Source organism: Camellia sinensis, chromosome 14, assembly GCF_055761805.1.
Source record: "Camellia sinensis isolate YWXY chromosome 14, ASM5576180v1, whole genome shotgun sequence".
NCBI classification, from domain to species: Eukaryota; Viridiplantae; Streptophyta; class Magnoliopsida; order Ericales; family Theaceae; genus Camellia; species Camellia sinensis.
Genome location: NC_138974.1, coordinates 108,364,072 through 108,372,174, shown reverse-complemented (window position 1 = coordinate 108,372,174; position 8,103 = coordinate 108,364,072).

The following is an 8,103-nucleotide window of genomic DNA, read 5'->3' as shown; positions in this document are numbered from 1 at the left end:
TGAATTTGGGCTGAAGGAAGCCTGATGGTAACAAACGGCGAAGTCTGCAGCCTTACTAATGCTTTGTCCATTGGTTCGTAGGCAAGGCGCGGTATTAGCATTCCATCCTCGACGCTTCCATGCGTCCAAGGAGCCAACCGCTGTAAGGCAGAAACTCTGTGTGGATCCCGTGCCCTGGCATCCTCCTTGCATCGTGCCTTTTCTTCGAGAACGGTTCGTAAGTCAGATGATCTGGGTAACTCCGTCTGTCTAGATCTGGTTTGGTGCGTATGTGAGGGCCAATACGTGCTTCCTTCAATGTATGATCTTTCAGATCTCGTCCTCTCAGACCTGGAGTGACGAGTTCTGGAAGACCTAGATTGAGTATCGCCTGTCCTGAGGCTTCTTCTTTCTCCTTGCAAGGGTGTGGTATTCCTACTACGATTTTCTGAGTGGCGAGGGGGCGTCTTGTTTTTGCGCCCCTATCTTGTCGCCACTTCTTTTCTCTTCATCTGGCGCTTCAAGGCCTCCATGTTCGCCGCCATCTTCCTTATTAATTCATCTTGCTCCTTTACGCGGTCTTCCAGAGCTTGAGGATCAATCCTCCGCCTTTGCCTGTCAGAACTTTGCGAACGAGAGTGACGGGGGCTGTTAGTCTGCCTCCCCCTAGTATCCCTCCTGGTGTTATGTCGTTGGGGCTCCAAATCTGCTATGGGAGGGATAGAAGGTAGTCCTTCACGCCTTGCACCCCCATCTGGTGTTTGCCCATCGATGGCGAACTGCGGTAAATCTTCATTGTGCGCCATTGCTTCTAAAGAGGAGAAGCTTAATCAAGAGATTTTGTTCTTGTCTCAATTCCCACAGACGGCGCCAATTGTACGAGAAAGAAATAAATCTTCTCGTATAATCCTGTTGATCAAGTCTGCGCTCCTCCAAACAATGTTGCTTTGCCACCTGAAAACACAAACGTGAGCTAACCGGCGGGTGTGCGCCGGAAACCCCTCCGATGCCTAAGTCAGCAATTAGACAATAGACAATAAGCTCTGTGTATTCTAGAGTAAGAATTGGGATACCTGTACAAAGGTCTGGTCATGAGCTTTTATAGACTTTACTTTGGCACAATCCTAGTAGGATTCCAACTCTCCCTATGAGAGTCCTCCTAGGAATCACACACCCTACTCACCACCAACCAAGTGAGATGGTTTTGCACAATCCTAGTAGGACTATACTCTCCTTAGCAGAGTCCTCCTAGGAGTCATACTCCTACTCACTGCCAACCAAGTGAGATGGTTTACACAATCCCAATAGGACTCTAACTCTCCTTAGCAGAGTCCTACTAAGAGTCTCATCACTGCAAGCCAAGTGAGATGGCTGAACCTTTTATCTCGGTTATACATTCCTGCCTGAACTGATTTATCTCGGTCCCCTGCCCTTCGGACCGTGTGATCGAAAGTCGATCTAACGGATGCCACCTTGCCGAGCTACACACAGCTCGGCCCTTGCCATTGATGCTACCTCCTTTTAATAAGCTGCTGCAACCACACCAAGCTAAGTTGTCTCGGTCACACGCTTAAGTAATGATGTAGATGGCACCCGGCTGAGTTATACCAAGACCGGCCGAGCTATACCAAGCCCGACATCCTTCACCAATACCTCGGCTAACCACCAGGCCCACTTATTTCGGCTGATATCTTTACCTCGACTAACATTGCGGTCAGCCAAGTTATTTCGGCTCTGTGATACTTTAAGTACTACCACCAGTCTTAACTTCGAGATGACGCCCTGTAGAGCTATCGTTTAGCTCGGTCCTCTTTCTACCGATACCTCGGTCTATAGTTCGGCCCAAACCCAAAATATGAGATGTCTTCTTGGCCTAAGATCGAGCTACACCAGCCCTTATCTCGGCCCATTACGCGGTCCAACTCCCAAAGAAGACTCTTCCTAGCTCGGCCCAATTTGTTTTCAAATTACCCTCATTGACTATCGGGAATTGAACAAGGTAACAATAAAGAATAAATATCCCTTACCCCGTATTAATGACCTGTTTGACCAGTTACAGGGATCACAAGTGTTTTCCAAGATTGATTTGAGATCCGGGTATCATCAATTGAAGGTAAAGGCGGAAGATGTTGAGAAGACCGCATTCAGAACGAGGTATGGACATTTTGAGTTTCTTGTTATGCCATTTGGAGTGACTAATGCTCTAGCAGCATTTTATGGACCTAATGAACCAAATTTTTAAAACCTACCTTGACAAATTTGTTGTGGTTTTTATTGATGACATTTTGATATACTCTAAAGATAGACTTGAACGTGAACAGCATTTGAGAACTGTCCTGCAAATACTTAGGGAAAGGAAATTATTTTTTAAACTAAAGAAATGTGAGTTTTGGTTGGATGAAGTTGTTTTCTTAGGGCATGTGATCAACAAGGAAGGGATTTCAGTGGACCCACAGAAAATAGAGGCAATTGTGAATTGGCCTACACCGACCAATGTAATAGAAGTCCGCAGTTTTATGGGTTTAGCTGGGTACCACAGGAGGTTTGTGAAGGATTTTTCGAAAATAGTTGTGCCTCTTACCCAACTGACGCGCAAAGGGCAACCTTTTGAGTGGAACGATGAAAGAGAATCAGCTTTTCATGAATTGAAAACAAGATTGACCACTGCACCGATTTTGACACTACCATCAGGTATGGAAAATTTTGTAATTTTTAGTAATGCGTCTTCTAAAGGTTTGGGTTGTGTGCTAATGCAGAACAGAAAGGTTATTGCTTATGCCTCCCGACAGTTGAGACTGCACAAGAAGAACTACCCAACACATGACTTAGAATTGGCCACAGTTGTTTTTGTTTTGAAAATCTGGCGGCATTATTTGTACGGGGCAAAGTGTGAAGTCTACACGGATCACAAAAGTCTGAAATACTTCTTCACGCAGAAGGAGTTGAATATGCGACAGAGGAGATGGTTGGAACTGATAAAGGATTATGATTTAGAGATTCAGTATCACCCCAGGAAAGCTAACACAGTTGCTGACGCCTTGAGCAGAAAATCAACGGGGAGTATGGCTTGTTTGCTTACTGAACAGAAAGAGATCTTGTAAGATTTTGAGAAGTCTGAAATTGAAGTGGTAATATGTGAACATGGCGGATTGATAGCCGCTATTACAGCCGAGCCGGCAATCATTGATGAAATCAAACGGAAACAGAAAGAGGATGAATTCCTCAAGATGGTGATTGATGAATTTGAGACATGTCCAAAGGCAGAATTTAGTATTGAAAATGAAATGTTGAAGTTCCGAAACTGAATGTGCGTCCCAGATGTACCGGAACTGAAAAAGAGGATTTTAGATGAAGCCCACAAATCAGTGTTTGCTATACATCCAGGCAATAATAAAATGTATCGGGATTTGAAACAAACCTATTGGTGGCCTAAAATGAAGAAGGAGATTGTAGAATATGTGTCCAAATGCCTTCAGTGTCAGTAAGTTAAAGCTGAACATCAGAAACCAGGCGGTCTACTGCAACCTCTCCCTATTCCTGAATGGAAGTGGGAACATGTGACTATGGATTTCGTTGTTGGTCTACCTCGGACTCCTCGAGGTATGGATTCTATTTGAGTTGTAGTTGATAGACTGACTAAATCTGCACATTTTCTACCTGTTAGAACTATGTTTACTGCTTATAGATTAGCTACCATATATGTTGATGAGATTATCCGTTTACACGGAGTTCCTGTATCTATTGTGTCGGATAGAGATCCGAAATTTGTATCTAGATTGTGGAAAAGTTTGCAGGAAGCTATGGGGACAAAACTAAGGTTCAGTACTGCATTCCACCCACAGACAGATGGGCAATCAGAATGAACAATACAGACTTTTGAAGATATGCTTCGAATGTGTGCTTTAGATTTTCAGGGGAGTTGGGAAGAATATTTGCCACTTGTAGAATTTGCATACAATAACAGCTTCCACTCCAGCATCGGTATGGCACCATACGAGGCTTTGTATGGTAGGCAGTGTAGATCACCAATTTGTTGGACAGAGGTCGGGGATAGAGCTTTACTTGGGCCTGAAATTGTGCAAGATACTTCTGAGAAAATCAAAACTATTCGGCAAAGGCTCAAAACAGCTCAGGACCGACAAAAGAACTATGCAAACGTTCGAAGAAGACCTCTTGAGTATGAGGTCGGTGACCACGTGTTTATCCATGTGTCCCCAATGAAAGGCCAAGTCAGGTTTGGAAAGAAGGGCAAGTTGTCGTCCCGTTACATTGGGCCGTTTCAGATTCTGGAAAGGCTTGGTCCAGTTGCTCATAGAGTTGCTTTGCCACCGGGATTCGAACAAATCCATAATGTGTTTCATGTGTTGATGTTGAGGGGTTACCTCCGAGACCCGTTTCATGTGATTGATTATCACCGGGTAGCTATTGATGAAAATATGGAGTACGCTGAATGGCCGGAGCGAATCGTCGACTGGCAAGTGAAACAGTTGAGAAGCAAGTCCATCCCGATGGTGAAAGTGGAATGGAAAGAACACTATGGGACGGATGCCACGTGGGAAAAGGAGGATGAAATGCGACTACGCTACCCACATTTGTTTCCTGACGAAGGTAAAATAAGTTTGAGGGACCAAACTTCCTAAAGGGGGGAAGACTGTGATAACCCTGTTCCGTTTTGTGCTAATTGGTCCTTAATATGAATATGATTATGTGTTTAATGTGATTTTGTGTGCCATTATGTGAAAATATGTGGCTTCGAATTTCTATCTGTTCACCGTAGGAATATCTGTTTGATTATCTGCTTTGGAAATTAAATCGAAGGCCTTATCGACCACAGAACCCGAAATTGATTGCGTCATTGTGATTAGCGTAATTTTTAGAGCCTACAGTGAAATTTGATTGAAAATTGATTCGGATCGAATTAATTAGATTAAATTATTGGCATAGTGCTCAAATTATTTAAATATTGGTTATATTGATTAGTGGGCTTATACATAAAAAAGCATATACACTCAACCTCTTTCTTTTAATCAACTTGGCTGATTTAACTCTAAGGAAAGGAGAGAAGGTCGGCTTAGAGAGAGAGGGAGAGCTCACAATTGAAGTTGATCATTGAAGCTTGAATATTTGAAGATTAAACTCAAGAATTTGCTATAGTTTGGAAGATTAAGCTCCAAGGTATGGGAATTCATGAGTTTTAAGTTATCATCTTGTGAATCCAAGTTTGATTAATGGTCAAGAACATGAGTTTAATTGAGTATGATGAAATTGAGTTGGTTTTGTTGAATTGAAGGTCAATGTATGCATGCATGTGTGAAATTGCTTTGAAATTGCATGTTTGACCACAAAATGTTTGATCCATGTAAGATTTTGGTTAGAATTCATGCTTGTGATCACCATTTGCACCACTTGAGTTGATAAGGAGAGCTATATCTCACATGCATGTACAATTTACAAGAGTATGAGCTTGAATGCATGAAATGGTTATGTTGGAGGTAAATTTGGTGTAGATTGGGACATGCATGTGATTAAATGATGAGATTGAGCTTCATTGGGTTGTAATTTGGGGTTTATACCATGTTAGTACAAGTATATTTGAAGTTTGAGCCAAAAATTATGAGTTTGGAACCTTTGGAGGTCGAATTGAGCTCAAGAACAAATTCTGGAAAACCTAGAATTCTTGATGTCCACTCGAGCGGGGAAACCGCCGCTCGAGCGTGAAACACGAGCTCCCAGCATATTTTGCAAACATGGCTTCCGCTCGAGCGGGGAAGTTCACGCTCGAGCGGGGAGCTATGTAGATAGATCTTCAGCTCGAGCGGCCGAGTTCGCGCTCGAGCGTGAAATTGATGTAACCAGTACTTTTGCAGACCTCATGGGTCCGCTCGAGCGGGGATCCTGTTTTCTGAAATTTTGAAAAGACATTTTGTGTTTCGTTTTCTGTTCTCTTTCACTTCTAAGTACTCTTAGGCATACATTGAGCATTGTAATTGAGTTAAAGAGATAAGAATGAAGCCTCAAGAGGAAAATGTGAATTTAAAACTGATTGAATTGTTTGTGACCCTTTTGTGTTCATGGAATGTATAGGGTCGAGCTCCAAGGCAAACCAATCAACCAATCACTGTGAGTAATGTCTTAACAAGATATTTGAGATATGTTATTGTCTAATTGTTTACTTCTATGAACGTTTTGTAAGCTCATTGATTTGAATGGTGGACAACGATTGATATAAACGATTAGGCGAAAGGCCGATTGATATAAATGATTGGACCGAAGGCCGTTTGATATAAATGATTGGGCCGAAGGCCGATTGACATAAATGATTGGGCCGAAGGCCGATTGACATCAATGATTGGTCCAAAGGCCGATTGACATAAATGATTGGGCCGAAGGCCGATTGACATCAATGATTGGGCCAAAGGCCGTTTGCTGTAACTGTTTCAAAGATTGCTTATGTATCTTCCTTATTCGATATTATTCATTGGGCTTTTGCTCACACTCATTCATGTACATGTAGGTGAGCCAAGGGACGTCCAGAACCAGCCTCGGTGAAATTGTAAGAAATAGTCCAAGTTTTATGGAGTCAGCCCCAACGTCTCACACACGAGACTGTCTGCACCTTTGTTCTTTGTTCATAGTTTTGTTATGTTGGCGAAAGCATTGGACTACTTTTGTATATAAGTCTTGGGTTCGACTGACTTAAACTTGTATGAACCTGTATGTACAGTGTTTTGTGTTAGTACATATTTTAATGTGAGTTATTAACATACAAATGTTTGGAATGTTATGTTGTGCATATAAGCACAACTCTATGGACAAAGTTTTAAATTTGCTTCCGATTGGCCCCTTTACTCTGATGAGTTTTGTTTTATTGGTTTGAGGGCGTAGATAATCTCGTGATTACTGGCCGGTTATGGCCTTAACCCATAGGGGCGGGTTCGGGTCATGACAGTGACCCTGGAGAAAGTTCTCACAACCAAAATCAAAGTGTTAGAGGATGAACCCTCGGAAGTGGAGGAACTAGAGATGGCAATTTCAACCCGGCCCGACGGGGACCCGACCCCCCGACCCCGATTAGAATGGTTTTTCCCCGAAAAATATCCCCGTGGGGACGGGGATGGTATTCAAAATTGAACCCCCGATCAGTTTCGGGCCGGGGACGGGGATAGCTTTCACAGCCCCAGACCCGACCCGTCCCCGACCCCCGACCCCGGCCCCGGCCCCGGCCCCATTTCCCGATGTGAAATTACTGTTATGCCCCTCTGTATATATATATATATATAAATCAAATCCTAAAACATAAAACACTTTCGTCTCTGTCATGCCCCTCTCTCATCTCTTTCTGGGTCTCTCTCTCTCTCTCTCTAACCCTCTCATCACCACCACCGATCGATCTCCCTCCCTCCGATCGATCTCCCTCCCTCCGTTGTAAGCATCGTCAAACACACTACCGCCGCTGTTCGCGAGAAGAAGAGGGCAGAGAGTGGGCCAGAACTGTCGCCGTCCACCGCCGCTGTTCGCGACCCCGCTGTCGGCGACGCCAACGTCGCTGTCCGCGACATCACCGCTGCTGTCTTCCCTCTACTCTCTCGCCTCTCTCTCCAGATTCTCTCTCTCCTTCCCCCTCTAGATCTAGGGTTTCGAACCCCTAGATCTGTGTTTTTTGATCTGTGATGTTGAAAATGGTATGTCTCTGTTTGTCCAATTTTTTTTTTTTTGATCTGTGATAGTGGATCTGTTGATAGTGTATGTATGTATATGGCTCCATTTTTTTTAATCGGAGATGCAGATGGTGTATGTATGAATATGTCTCTATTTGTGATGTTGTTGTTGTTGTTGATGATGTTGTTGATAGTGTATCTGTTGTTGATGATGATGTTTTTGGGCCGGGGAATTTTCGGGGTCGGGGAAACCCGATCCCCGTTGGGGGCGGGGATGGGGACGTTGATAGGTTCCCCGTCGGGGATCGGGGCCGGGGACGGGGAGGTTTTTACAATCGGGGATCGGGGACGGGGAGTGTGATCCCCGGCCCCGGCTAATGACCAAGTACATCATCCACATTTCAATCTAATCCACACACTGGCCGTCCCTTACGACCCCAGCATGTACATCACCCCAGTCCATCTA